This window comes from Syngnathus leptorhynchus, unplaced genomic scaffold, assembly GCF_054491065.1.
Source record: "Syngnathus leptorhynchus isolate UIUO unplaced genomic scaffold, UIUO_Slep HiC_scaffold_634, whole genome shotgun sequence".
NCBI lineage: Eukaryota > Metazoa > Chordata > Actinopteri > Syngnathiformes > Syngnathidae > Syngnathus > Syngnathus leptorhynchus.
Genome location: NW_028232516.1, coordinates 7,501 through 22,500, shown reverse-complemented (window position 1 = coordinate 22,500; position 15,000 = coordinate 7,501).

Sequence of the window (15,000 nt, the reverse complement as noted above, 5' to 3'; positions counted from 1 at the left end):
CTCCATAGCACCAGAGCTCCATAGCTCCATAGCACCAGAGCTCCATAGCTCCATAGCACCAGAGCTCCATAGCTCCATAGCACCAGAGCTACATAGCTCCATAGCACCAGAGCTCCATAGCTCCATAGCACCAGAGCTCCATAGCTCCATAGCACCAGAGCTCCATAGCTCCATAGCACCAGGGCTCCATAGCTCCATAGCTCCAGGGCTCCATAGCTCCAGGGCTCCATAGCTCCATAGCTCCAGGGCTCCATAGCTCCATACCTCCAGAGCTCCATAGCTCCAGCCTGGGTGGCTGGTGGCTCCATAGCTCCATACTTCCATAGCTCCAGTCAGAGAGTTGGCGAAAATTGCACTAAGTGCGAAAGCCCATTCATTTACAACGGCGTGTCCGCCAGGCGGCGACATTTCCCCGTTACCGGTGGCTGCGTGGCGGGTGAGTGACAGAGCTTATCCGAGCGGCTGGAACTCTGCGCCGGCGTGGTCGAGCGTGAGGCCCCGGCCCTTTGGCTGCCTGGTACCTAAAACACTTCCATTGATCCAGCCACGGAGGGTGCTGGCTGGTGGCTCCATAGCTCCATAGCTCCATAGCACCAGAGCTCCATAGCTCCATAGCACCAGAGCTCCATAGCTCCATAGCACCAGAGCTCCATAGCTCCATAGCACCAGAGCTCCATAGCTCCATAGCACCAGAGCTACATAGCTCCATAGCACCAGAGCTCCATAGCTCCATAGCACCAGAGCTCCATAGCTCCATAGCACCAGAGCTCCATAGCTCCATAGCACCAGAGCTCCATAGCTCCATAGCTCCAGGGCTCCATAGCTCCAGGGCTCCATAGCTCCATAGCTCCAGGGCTCCATACCTCCAGAGCTCCATAGCTCCAGCCTGGGTGGCTGGTGGCTCCATAGCTCCATACTTCCATAGCTCCAGTCAGAGAGTTGGCGAAAATTGCACTAAGTGCGAAAGCCCATTCATTTACAACGGCGTGTCCGCCAGGCGGCGACATTTCCCCGTTACCGGTGGCTGCGTGGCGGGTGAGTGACAGAGCTTATCCGAGCGGCTGGAACTCTGCGCCGGCGTGGTCGAGCGTGAGGCCCCGGCCCTTTGGCTGCCTGGTACCTAAAACACTTCCATTGATCCAGCCACGGAGGGTGCTGGCTGGTGGCTCCATAGCTCCATAGCTCCATAGCACCAGAGCTCCAGAGCTCCATAGCACCAGAGCTCCATAGCTCCATAGCACCAGAGCTCCATAGCTCCATAGCACCAGAGCTCCATAGCTCCATAGCACCAGAGCTCCATAGCTCCATAGCACCAGAGCTCCATAGCTCCATAGCACCAGAGCTCCATAGCTCCATAGCACCAGAGCTCCATAGCTCCATAGCACCAGAGCTCCATAGCTCCATAGCACCAGAGCTCCATAGCTCCATAGCACCAGAGCTCCATAGCTCCATAGCACCAGAGCTCCATAGCTCCATAGCTCCAGCCTGGGTGGCTGGTGGCTCCATAGCTCCATACTTCCATAGCTCCAGTCAGAGAGTGTGCTAAAATTGCACTAAGTGCGAAAGCCCATTCATTTACAACGGCGTGTCCACAAGGCGGCGACATTTCCCCGTTACCGGTGGCTGCGCGGCGGGTGAGTGACAGAGCTTATCCGAGCGGCTGGAACTCTGCGCCGGCGTGGTCGAGCGGCTGGCCTCGGTAGTTGAGGTACCAGGGGTGGGGCGGGGAGCTCCAGGCGGGTCTTGTGAGAGAGTGAATCCGAGCGGCTGGAACTCTGCGCCGGCGTGGTCGAGCGGCTGGCCTCGGTAGTTGAGGTACCAGGGGTGGGCCGGGGAGCTCCAGGCGGGGCTTGTGAGAGAGTGAAGCCGAGCGGCTGGAACTCTGGGCCGGCGTGGTTGAGCCACGGAGGGTGCTGGCTGGTGGCTCCATAGCTCCAGAGCTCCAGAGCTCCATAGCTCCATACTTCCATAGCTCCATAACTCCATACTTCCATAGCTCCATACTTCCATAGCCCCAGAGCTCCATAGCTCCATACTTCCATAGCTCCAGAGCTCCATAGCTCCATACTTCCTTAGCTCCATAGCTCCAGAGCTCCATAGCTCCATAGCTCCATACTTCCATAGCTCCAGAGCTCCATGGCTCCATACTTCCATAGCTCCAGCCTGGCTGGCTGGTGGCTCCATAGCTCCATACATCCATAGCTCCATAGCTCCATACTTCCATAGCTCCAGAGCTCCATAGCTCCATAGCTCCATAGCTCCAGGGCTCCAGGGCTCCATAGCTCCATACCTCCAGAGCTCCATACCTCCAGAGCTCCAGAGCTCCATAGCACCAGAGCTCCATGGCTTCAGAGCTCCATAGCACCATAGCTCCATACCTCCAGAGCTCCAGGGCTCCATAGCTCCATAGCTCCATAGCTCCATAGCTCCATACCTCCAGAGCTCCATAGCACCAGAGCTCCATGGCTCCATAGCTCCAGCCTGGGTGGCTGGTGGCTCCATAGCTCCATACTTCCATAGCTCCAGTCAGAGAGTTGGCGAAAATTGCACTAAGTGCGAAAGCCCATTCATTTACAACGGCGTGTCCGCCAGGCGGCGACATTTCCCCGTTACCGGTGGCTGCGCGGCGGGTGAGTGACAGAGCTTATCCGAGCGGCTGGAACTCTGCGCCGGCGTGGTCGAGCGGCTGGCCTCGGTAGTTGAGGTACCAGGGGTGGGGCGGGGAGCTCCAGGCGGGTCTTGTGAGAGAGTGAAGCCGAGCGGCTGGAACTCTCGGCCGGCCTGGTCGAGCGGCTGGCCTCGGTAGTTGAGGTACCAGGGGCGGGCTGGGGAGCTCCAGGCGGGGCTTGTGAGAGAGTGAAGCCGAGCGGCTGGAACTCTGGGCCGGCCTGGTCGAGCGGCTGGCCTCGGTAGTTGAGGTACCAGGGGTGGGCTGGGGAGCTCCAGGCGGGGCTTGTGAGAGAGTGTAGCCGAGCGGCTGGAACTCTGGGCCGGCGTGGTTGAGCAGCATGCCCGCGGAGGTGGCTCTTCCATAGGCAGGGAGGGTGCTGGAGCTCCACACTTCCATAGGCAGGGAGGGTGCTGGAGCTCCACACTTCCATAGGCAGGGAGGGTGCTGGAGCTCCACACTTCCATAGGCAGGGAGGGTGCTGGAGCTCCACACTTCCATAGGCAGGGAGGGTGCTGGAGCTCCACACTTCCATAGGCAGGGAGGGTGCTGGAGCTCCACACTTCCATAGGCAGGGAGGGTGCTGGAGCTCCACACTTCCATAGGCAGGGAGGGTGCTGGAGCTCCACACTTCCATAGGCAGGGAGGGTGCTGGAGCTCCACACTTCCATAGGCAGGGAGGGTGCTGGAGCTCCACACTTCCATAGGCAGGGAGGGTGCTGGAGCTCCACACTTCCATAGGCAGGGAGGGTGCTGGAGCTCCACACTTCCATAGGCAGGGAGGGTGCTGGAGCTCCACACTTCCATAGGCAGGGAGGGTGCTGGAGCTCCACACTTCCATAGGCAGGGAGGGTGCTGGAGCTCCACACTTCCATAGGCAGGGAGGGTGCTGGAGCTCCACACTTCCATAGGCAGGGAGGGTGCTGGAGCTCCACACTTCCATAGGCAGGGAGGGTGCTGGAGCTCCACACTTCCATAGGCAGGGAGGGTGCTGGAGCTCCACACTTCCATAGGCAGGGAGGGTGCTGGAGCTCCACACTTCCATAGGCAGGGAGGGTGCTGGAGCTCCACACTTCCATAGGCAGGGAGGGTGCTGGAGCTCCACACTTCCATAGGCAGGGAGGGTGCTGGAGCTCCACACTTCCATAGGCAGGGAGGGTGCTGGAGCTCCACACTTCCATAGGCAGGGAGGGTGCTGGAGCTCCACACTTCCATAGGCAGGGAGGGTGCTGGAGCTCCACACTTCCATAGGCAGGGAGGGTGCTGGAGCTCCACACTTCCATAGGCAGGGAGGGTGCTGGAGCTCCACACTTCCATAGGCAGGGAGGGTGCTGGAGCTCCACACTTCCATAGGCAGGGAGGGTGCTGGAGCTCCACACTTCCATAGGCAGGGAGGGTGCTGGAGCTCCACACTTCCATAGGCAGGGAGGGTGCTGGAGCTCCACACTTCCATAGGCAGGGAGGGTGCTGGAGCTCCACACTTCCATAGGCAGGGAGGGTGCTGGAGCTCCACACTTCCATAGGCAGGGAGGGTGCTGGAGCTCCACACTTCCATAGGCAGGGAGGGTGCTGGAGCTCCACACTTCCATAGGCAGGGAGGGTGCTGGAGCTCCACACTTCCATAGGCAGGGAGGGTGCTGGAGCTCCACACTTCCATAGGCAGGGAGGGTGCTGGAGCTCCACACTTCCATAGGCAGGGAGGGTGCTGGAGCTCCACACTTCCATAGGCAGGGAGGGTGCTGGAGCTCCACACTTCCATAGGCAGGGAGGGTGCTGGCACATCCACACTTCCAGCCACGGAGCATGCTGGCACTTCCACCTTGCTTGCTAAGTCGGCGTGATCTTGCCCAAAAAGTCCCTCCTCACCTCCAGCTGGAAGTGGAAAAAAATCCTCCACCTGCTTGGCCGAGGTTCTGGAAGCCAGCAGCTCGCAGAATGTTGCCAAAGTTTCACTGGAAGGAAAAGAAAAGAGAAGACCGAGTGCGCATTTCACCTACCGCCGAATGTCCACAAGAGGGAAGTGTCACTCCGTCGCAGAATCTGCGCCGACGCACTCGGCACCCTTCGAATTTATGGTGCCGGTGCGGGTGTTCTGGGTGCAAAAAGGCCGCCCAAGTGGTAGAAAAAAATCAGACTTCGTCTCTTAGGTCGAAATTAATGCCAAGTTTTGAAATGCACTGGCAGGGGTGGACCAGGGCCCGTTAGAAGTGCTTAGCCGAGGTCCTGGAAGCCTAACCCGGCGTGATCTTGTGCAAAAAGCCGCTGCTGAGCTCCAGCTGGAAGTGTAAAAAGAACCGGGCTGGATCAAAAAAAGAACCGGGCGGCCCTTTAAAATTGCTTAGCCGAGGTCCTGGAACCCTAACCCGGCGTGATCTTGTGCAAAAAGCCGCTGCTGAGCTCCAGCTGGAAGTGTAAAAAGAACCGGGCTGGTTCAAAAAAAGAACCGGGCGACCCGTTAGAAGTGCTTAGCCGAGGTCCTGGAAGCCTAACCCGGCGTGATCTTGTGCAAAAAGCCGCTGCTGAGCTCCAGCTGGAAGTGGAAAAAGAACCGGGCTGGATCAAAAAAGAACCGGGCGACCCGTTAAAATTGCTTAGCCGAGGTCCTGGAAGCCTAACACGGCGTGATCTTGTGCAAAAAGCCGCTCCCGAGCTCCAGCTGGAAGTGTAAAAAGAACCAGGCTGGATAAAAAAAAGAACCGGGCTGGATAAAAAAAAAGAACCGGGCGGCCCGTTAAAATTGCTTAGCCGAGGTCCTGGAAGCCTAACCCGGCGTGATCTTGTGCAAAAAGCCGCTCCCGAGCTCCAGCTGGAAGTGTAAAAAGAACCGGGCTGGATCAAAAAAGAACCGGGCGACCCGTTAAAATTGCTTAGCCGAGGTCCTGGAAGCCTAACACGGCGTGTTCTTGTGCAAAAAGCCGCTCCCAAGCTCCAGCTGGAAGTGTAAAAAGAACCGGGCTGGATAAAAAAAAGAACCGGGCTGGATCAAAAAAGAACCGGGCGACCCGTTAAAATTGCTTAGCCGAGGTCCTGGAAGCCTAACACGGCGTGATCTTGTGCAAAAAGCCGCTCCCGAGCTCCAGCTGGAAGTGTAAAAAGAACCGGGCTGGATAAAAAAAGAACCGGGCTGGATAAAAAAAAGAACCGGGCGACCCGTTAAAATTGCTTAGCCGAGGTCCTGGAAGCCTAACACGGCGTGTTCTTGTGCAAAAAGCCGCTCCCGAGCTCCAGCTGGAAGTGTAAAAAGAACCAGGCTGGATAAAAAAAAGAACCGGGCTGGATCAAAAAAGAACCGGGCGACCCGTTAAAATTGCTTAGCCGAGGTCCTGGAAGCCTAACACGGCGTGATCTTGTGCAAAAAGCCGCTCCCGAGCTCCAGCTGGAAGTGTAAAAAGAACCGGGCTGGATAAAAAAAGAACCGGGCTGGATAAAAAAAAGAACCGGGCGACCCGTTAAAATTGCTTAGCCGAGGTCCTGGAAGCCTAACACGGCGTGATCTTGTGCAAAAAGCCGCTCCCGAGCTCCAGCTGGAAGTGTAAAAAGAACCAGGCTGGATAAAAAAAAGAACCGGGCTGGATCAAAAAAGAACCGGGCGACCCGTTAAAATTGCTTAGCCGAGGTCCTGGAAGCCTAACACGGCGTGTTCTTGTGCAAAAAGCCGCTCCCGAGCTCCAGCTGGAAGTGTAAAAAGAACCAGGCTGGATAAAAAAAAGAACCGGGCTGGTTCAAAAAAGAACCGGGCAACCCGTTAAAATTGCTTAGCCGAGGTCCTGGAAGCCTAACACGGCGTGTTCTTGTGCAAAAAGCCGCTCCCGAGCTCCAGCTGGAAGTGTAAAAAGAACCAGGCTGGATAAAAAAAAGAACCGGGCTGGATCAAAAAAGAACCGGGCGACCCGTTAAAATTGCTTAGCCGAGGTCCTGGAAGCCTAACACGGCGTGATCTTGTGCAAAAAGCCGCTCCCGAGCTCCAGCTGGAAGTGTAAAAAGAACCGGGCTGGATAAAAAAAAGAACCGGGCTGGATAAAAAAAAGAACCGGGCGACCCGTTAAAATTGCTTAGCCGAGGTCCTGGAAGCCTAACACGGCGTGATCTTGTGCAAAAAGCCGCTCCCGAGCTCCAGCTGGAAGTGTAAAAAGAACCAGGCTGGATAAAAAAAAGAACCGGGCTGGATCAAAAAAGAACCGGGCGACCCGTTAAAATTGCTTAGCCGAGGTCCTGGAAGCCTAACACGGCGTGTTCTTGTGCAAAAAGCCGCTCCCGAGCTCCAGCTGGAAGTGTAAAAAGAACCAGGCTGGATAAAAAAAAGAACCGGGCTGGTTCAAAAAAGAACCGGGCAACCCGTTAAAATTGCTTAGCCGAGGTCCTGGAAGCCTAACACGGCGTGTTCTTGTGCAAAAAGCCGCTCCCGAGCTCCAGCTGGAAGTGTAAAAAGAACCAGGCTGGATAAAAAAAAGAACCGGGCTGGATCAAAAAAGAACCGGGCGACCCGTTAAAATTGCTTAGCCGAGGTCCTGGAAGCCTAACACGGCGTGATCTTGTGCAAAAAGCCGCTCCCGAGCTCCAGCTGGAAGTGTAAAAAGAACCGGGCTGGATAAAAAAAGAACCGGGCTGGATAAAAAAAAAGAACCGGGCGACCCGTTAAAATTGCTTAGCCGAGGTCCTGGAAGCCTAACACGGCGTGATCTTGTGCAAAAAGCCGCTCCCGAGCTCCAGCTGGAAGTGTAAAAAGAACCAGGCTGGATAAAAAAAAGAACCGGGCTGGATCAAAAAAGAACCGGGCGACCCGTTAAAATTGCTTAGCCGAGGTCCTGGAAGCCTAACACGGCGTGTTCTTGTGCAAAAAGCCGCTCCCGAGCTCCAGCTGGAAGTGTAAAAAGAACCAGGCTGGATAAAAAAAAGAACCGGGCTGGATCAAAAAAGAACCGGGCGACCCGTTAAAATTGCTTAGCCGAGGTCCTGGAAGCCTAACACGGCGTGTTCTTGTGCAAAAAGCCGCTCCCGAGCTCCAGCTGGAAGTGTAAAAAGAACCAGGCTGGATAAAAAAAAGAACCGGGCTGGATCAAAAAAGAACCGGGCGACCCGTTAAAATTGCTTAGCTGAGGTCCTGGAAGCCTAACACGGCGTGATCTTGTGCAAAAAGCCGCTCCCGAGCTCCAGCTGGAAGTGTAAAAAGAACCGGGCTGGATAAAAAAAAAGAACCGGGCTGGTTCAAAAAAGAACCGGGCAACCCGTTAAAATTGCTTAGCCGAGGTCCTGGAAGCCTAACCCGGCGTGATCTTGCCCGAAAGTCGGCCTCTATACTTCCATTTTAGGTACCAGGGGCTATTAGTGTACTTGGTCCCACTAGTCAGTGTACTCATCCAGTTACCCCCCGTTTTCCAAAACACCATCGGCACGTATAAGGGGGGGACTCTTGAGAGAGATGAGGTATATGGCAGCGCAACACCAATCCGCTCCGCGCTGGTTCCCATGTCGGCTACGGATGAATAAAACCAGCCTGTCCCCCCTGGAGCTCACGAGACACGGAATTTTTTCTAAGTGCCAACGGCTCTTCCGAGCAAACGTGTCCGCTCCGGCTGGTTCCCCCGTCGGCCTCGAATGACGAAAAATGCCGGTCTCCGCCCGGAGCTCATGACAAACGAAAAATTTTCTAAGTGCCAACGGCACTAGCGAGCGAATGTGTCCGCTCGGCGCTGGTTCCCGGGTCGAACCCGGAAGACGAAAAACGCCGCTCTCCGCCCGGAGCTCATGACAAACGAAAAATTTTCTAAGTGCCAACGGCACTAGCGAGCGAATGTGTCCGCTCGGCGCTGGTTCCCGGGTCGAACCCGGAAGACGAAAAACGCCGCTCTCCGCCCGGAGCTCATGACAAACGAAAAATTTTCTAAGTGCCAACGGCACTAGCGAGCGAATGTGTCCGCTCGGCGCTGGTTCCCGGGTCGAACCCGGAAGACGAAAAACGCCGCTCTCCGCCCGGAGCTCATGACAAACGAAAAATTTTCTAAGTGCCAACGGCACTAGCGAGCGAATGTGTCCGCTCGGCGCTGGTTCCCGGGTCGAACCCGGAAGACGAAAAACGCCGCTCTCCGCCCGGAGCTCATGACAAACGAAAAATTTTCTAAGTGCCAACGGCACTAGCGAGCGAATGTGTCCGCTCGGCGCTGGTTCCCGGGTCGAACCCGGAAGACGAAAAACGCCGCTCTCCGCCCGGAGCTCATGACAAACGAAAAATTTTCTAAGTGCCAACGGCACTAGCGAGCGAATGTGTCCGCTCGGCGCTGGTTCCCGGGTCGAACCCGGAAGACGAAAAACGCCGCTCTCCGCCCGGAGCTCATGACAAACGAAAAATTTTCTAAGTGCCAACGGCACTAGCGAGCGAATGTGTCCGCTCGGCGCTGGTTCCCGGGTCGAACCCGGAAGACAAAAAACGCCGGTCTCCGCCCGGAGCTCATGACAAACGAAAAATTTTCTAAGTGCCAACGGCACTAGCGAGCGAATGTGTCCGCTCGGCGCTGGTTCCCGGGTCGAACCCGGAAGACGAAAAACGCCGCTCTCCGCCCGGAGCTCATGACAAACGAAAAATTTTCTAAGTGCCAACGGCACTTGCGAGCGAATGTGTCCGCTCGGCGCTGGTTCCCGGGTCGGACCCGGAAGACGAAAAACGCCGGTCTCCGCCCGGAGCTCATGACAAACGAAAAATTTTCTAAGTGCCAACGGCACTAGCGAGCGAATGTGTCCGCTCGGCGCTGGTTCCCGGGTCGGACCCGGAAGACGAAAAACGCCGGTCCTCGCCTGGAGGTCCCAGCAAAATCGGCGAAAAAACGACTAAGTGTCAACTTTCGAAAAAACGACTAAGTGCCCACGGCTCTGCGGGGCTTGTGAGTCCGCCCCGCGCCGGTTCGGTGGTCGGCCTCAAAAAGCAAAAAATCAGCCTCTCTCCCTGGAGCTCACCTCGAGGTACCAGGGGGTGAGGTACCCGGGCTAAGGTGCAGTACCTTTTTTGGTCTTCAGGTGCGCCAGAGTACAATGAAATGGTCCCAGTAGTCAGTGTACTCATCGACTTTCCCCCCGTTTTCCAAAGCACCTCGTTTACGAGTATGGAGGAGATGGTGCTGGTCTCCCCACGGCGTCGGACACGCCGTCCTCGACAGCACAAGGTCGGATAGAAGACCTGGAAAGCGCCGTGGCACGCGCTGGAGGTGGGCACTTTGGCGAAAAAACGACTAAGTGTCAACTTTCGAAAAAACGACTAAGTGTCAACTTTCGAAAAAACGGCTAAGTGTCAACTTTCGAAAAAACGACTAAGTGTCACCTCTCTGAAAAAATGGCAAAGTGTCGCCTCTCTGAAATTTTTCTAAGTGCCCACGGCTCTGCGGGCTCGTGCATCCGAGCCGCGCCGGTTCTGCAACCGGCCTAGAATGACGAAAAATAACGGTCTCCTCCTGGAGCTCACAGCCAATTGTGGCGAAAAAGTGGCAAAGTGCCCACGGCCCTGCCGAGCTTTGGCGTCCGCTCAGCGCCGGTGCCGCAGTCGGCCTCGAATGACGAAAAATGACGGTCTCCTCCTGGAGCTCACAGCCAACTTGGCAAAAAGTTTCTAAGTGCCCACGGCCCTGCCGAGCTTTGGCGTCCGCCCAGCGCCGGTTCCGCAGTCGGCCTCGAATGACGAAAAATAACGGTCTCCTCCTGGAGCTCACAGCCAACTTGGCAAAAAGTTTCTAAGTGCCCACGGCCCTGCCGAGCTTTGGCGTCCGCTCAGCGCCGGTGCCGCAGTCGGCCTCGAATGACGAAAAATGACGGTCTCCTCCTGGAGCTCACAGCCAACTTGGCAAAAAGTTTCTAAGTGCCCACGGCCCTGCCGAGCTTTGGCGTCCGCCCAGCGCCGGTTCCGCAGTCGGCCTCGAATGACGAAAAATAACGGTCTCCTCCTGGAGCTCACAGCCAACTTGGCAAAAAGTTTCTAAGTGCCCACGGCCCTGCCGAACTTTGGCGTCCGCTCAGCGCCGGTTCCGCAGTCGGCCTCGAATGACGAAAAATAACGGTCTCCTCCTGGAGCTCACAGCCAACTTGGCAAAAAGTTTCTAAGTGCCCACGGCCCTGCCGAACTTTGGCGTCCGCTCAGCGCCGGTTCCGCAGTCGGCCTCGAATGACGAAAAATAACGGTCTCCTCCTGGAGCTCACAGCCAACTTGGCAAAAAGTTTCTAAGTGCCCACGGCCCTGCCGAGCTTTGGCGTCCGCCCAGCGCCGGTTCCGCAGTCGGCCTCGAATGACGAAAAATAACGGTCTCCTCCTGGAGCTCACAGCCAACTTGGCAAAAAGTTTCTAAGTGCCCACGGCCCTGCCGAGCTTTGGCGTCCGCCCAGCGCCGGTTCCGCAGTCGGCCTCGAATGACGAAAAATAACGGTCTCCTCCTGGAGCTCACAGCCAACTTGGCAAAAAGTTTCTAAGTGTCACATCTCTGAAAAAACGACTAAGTGTCAACTTTCGAAAAAACGGCTAAGTGTCAACTTTCGAAAAAACGGCAAAGTGTCACATCTCTGAAAAAACGGCTAAGTGTCGACTTTCGAAAAAACGGCTAAGTGTCAACTTTCGAAAAAACGGCAAAGTGTCACATCTCTGAAAAAACGGCTAAGTGTCACATCTCTGAAAAAACGGCTAAGTGTCACATCTCTGAAAAAACGGCTAAGTGTCGCCTCTCTGAAAAAACGGCAAAGTGTCAACTTTCGAAAAAACGACAGAGTGTCGCCTCTCTGAAAAAACGACTAAGTGTCGACTCTGAGAAAATGGCAAAGTGCCCACGGCTCTGCGGGCTCGTGCATCCGACCCGCGCCGGTTCCCCAGCCGGCCTGAAATAAGGCAAAACCAGCCTCTCCGCCTGGAGCTCAGAGCCAACTTGGCGAATATTTTCTAAGTGCCCACGGCTCTGCGTGGCTACGGCGTCTGCCCAGCGCCGGTTCCTGGGTCGAACCCCGAGGACGAGGAATGCCGGTCTCCGCCTGGAGGTCCCAGCTTAATCGGCGAAAATTTTCTAAGTGCCCACGGCTCTGCCGGGCTCGTGCATCCGACCCGCGCCGGTTCCCCAGCCGGCCTGAAATAAGGCAAAACCAGGCTCTCCCCCTGGAGCTCAGAGCCAATTGTGGCGAAAAAACGACTAAGTGTCAACTTTCGAAAAAACGACTAAGTGTCAACTTTCCAAAAAAACGGCTAAGTGTCGACTTTCGAAAAAACGGCTAAGTGTCAACTTTCGAAAAAACGACTAAGTGTCGCCTCTGAAAAAACGACTAAGTGTCGCCTCTCTGAAAAAACGACTAAGTGTCGACTCTGAGAAAATGGCAAAGTGCCCACGGCTCTGCGGGCTCGTGCATCCGACCCGCGCCGGTTCCCCAGCCGGCCTGAAATAAGGCAAAACCAGCCTCTCCGCCTGGAGCTCAGAGCCAACTTGGCGAATATTTTCTAAGTGCCCACGGCTCTGCGTGGCTACGGCGTCTGCCCAGCGCCGGTTCCTGGGTCGAACCCCGAGGACGAGGAATGCCGGTCTCCGCCTGGAGGTCCCAGCTTAATCGGCGAAAATTTTCTAAGTGCCCACGGCTCTGCCGGGCTCGTGCATCCGACCCGCGCCGGTTCCCCAGCCGGCCTGAAATAAGGCAAAACCAGGCTCTCCCCCTGGAGCTCAGAGCCAATTGTGGCGAAAAAACGACTAAGTGTCAACTTTCGAAAAAACGACTAAGTGTCAACTTTCCAAAAAAACGGCTAAGTGTCGACTTTCGAAAAAACGGCTAAGTGTCAACTTTCGAAAAAACGACTAAGTGTCGCCTCTGAAAAAACGACTAAGTGTCGCCTCTCTGAAAAAACGACTAAGTGCCCACGGCTCTGCGGGGCTTGTGAGTCCGCCCCGCGCCGGTTCGGCGGTCGGCCTCAAAAAGCGAAAAATCAGCCTCTCTCCCTGGAGCTCACCAAAAATTTGTCGAAATTTTTCTAAGTTCTCCTCGAGGTACCAGGGGGTGAGGTACCCGGGCTAAGGTGCAGTACCTTTTTTGGTCTTCAGGTGCGCCAGAGTACAATGAAATGGTCCCAGTAGTCAGTGTACTCATCGACTTTCCCCCCGTTTTCCAAAGCACCCCGTTTACGAGTATGGAGGAGATGGTGCTGGTCTCCCCACGGCGTCGGACACGCCGTCCTCGACAGCACAAGGTCGGATAGAAGACCTGAAAAGCGCCGTGGCACGCGCTGGAGGTGTCACTGTGGCGAAAAAGTGACTAAGTGTCAACTTTCGAAAAAACGGCTAAGTGTCAACTTTCGAAAAAACGGCTAAGTGTCAACTTTCGAAAAAACGGCTAAGTGTCAACTTTCGAAAAAACGACTAAGTGTCGCCTCTCTGAAAAAACGGCAAAGTGTCAACTTTCGAAAAAACGACTAAGTGTCAACTTTCGAAAAAACGACTAAGTGTCACCTCTCTGAAAAAATGGCAAAGTGTCAACTGCGAATGTGGTGGTGCATGGAAGGAAGTGGAGGACGGCCGCCTCCTTAAACACAGGCCGAAGAGGAGCGTCAGGGCCGGCTCCTTAAACACGGACCGAGTGTCGCCCTTAACACAGACCAAGCGGAGGACGGCCGCCTCCCTAAATACAGGCCGAACCGGAGCGCGAGGGCCGCTCCTTAAACATGGACCGAGTGTCGCCCTTAACACGGACCAAGGGGAGGACGGCCGCCTCCTTAAACACAGGCCGGAGAGGAGCGTCAGGGCCAGGCTCCTCAAACATGGACCGAGTGTCGCCCTTAACACGGACCAAGGGGAGGACGGCCGCCTCCTTAAACACAGGCCGGAGAGGAGCGTCAGGGCCAGGCTCCTCAAACATGGACCGAGTGTCGCCCTTAACACGGACCAAGGGGAGGACGGCCGCCTCCTTAAACACAGGCCGGAGAGGAGCGTCAGGGCCAGGCTCCTCAAACATGGACCGAGTGTCGCCCTTAACACGGACCAAGGGGAGGACGGCCGCCTCCTTAAACACAGGCCGGAGAGGAGCGTCAGGGCCAGGCTCCTCAAACATGGACAGAGTGTCGCCCTTAACACAGACCAAGCGGAGGACGGCCGCCTCCCTAAATACAGGCCGAACCGGAGCGCGAGTGTCGCTCCTTAAACACGGACCGAGTGGAGGACGGCCGCCTCCTTAAACACAGGCCGAACAAAATGACACAAAGTGTCAACTGCGAATGTTGTCCATCCAAGGAAGGAGCGTGATGCCCGGCCGGCTCCTTAAACACAGGCCGAGAGTCGCCCCGGACGGTCCGCCTCGCGGCGCCCGTCTGCTCGGATAAAATGACACAAAGTGTCAACTACGAATGTTGTCCATCCAAGGAGGGAGCGTGATGCCCGGCCGGCTCCGAAAACACAGGCCGAGAGTCGCCCCGGACGGTCCGCCTCGCGGCGCCCGTCTGCTCGGATAAAATGACACAAAGTGTCAACTGCGAATGTTGTCCATCCAAGGAAGGAGCGTGATGCCCGGCCGGCTCCTTAAACACAGGCCGAGAGTCGCCCCGGACGGTCCGCCTCGCGGCGCCCGCCCGCTCGGATAAAATGACACAAAGTGTCAACTACGAATGTTGTCCATCCAAGGAGGGAGCTTGAGGCCCGGCCGGCTCCTTAAACACAGGCCGAGAGTCGCCCCGGACGGTCCGCCTCGCGGCGCCCGTCTGCTCGGATAAAATGACACAAAGTGTCAACTGCGAATGTTGTCCATCCAAGGAAGGAGCGTGATGCCCGGCCGGCTCCTTAAACACAGGCCGAGAGTCGCCCCGGACGGTCCGCCTCGCGGCGCCCGTCTGCTCGGATAAAATGACACAAAGTGTCAACTGCGAATGTTGTCCATCCAAGGAAGGAGCGTGATGCCCGGCCGGCTCCTTAAACACAGGCCGAGAGTCGCCCCGGACGGTCCGCCTCGCGGCGCCCGCCCGCTCGGATAAAATGACACAAAGTGTCAACTACGAATGTTGTCCATCCAAGGAAGGAGCGTGATGCCCGGCCGGCTCCTTAAACACAGGCCGAGAGTCGCCCCGGACGGTCCGCCTCGCGGCGCCCGTCTGCTCGGATAAAATGACACAAAGTGTCAACTACGAATGTTGTCCATCCAAGGAGGGAGCGTGATGCCCGGCCGGCTCCGAAAACACAGGCCGAGAGTCGCCCCGGACGGTCCGCCTCGCGGCGCCCGTCTGCTCGGATAAAATGACACAAAGTGTCAACTGCGAATGTTGTCCATCCAAGGAAGGAGCGTGATGCCCGGCCGGCTCCTTAAACACAGGCCGAGAGTCGCCCCGGACGGTCCGCCTCGCGGCGCCC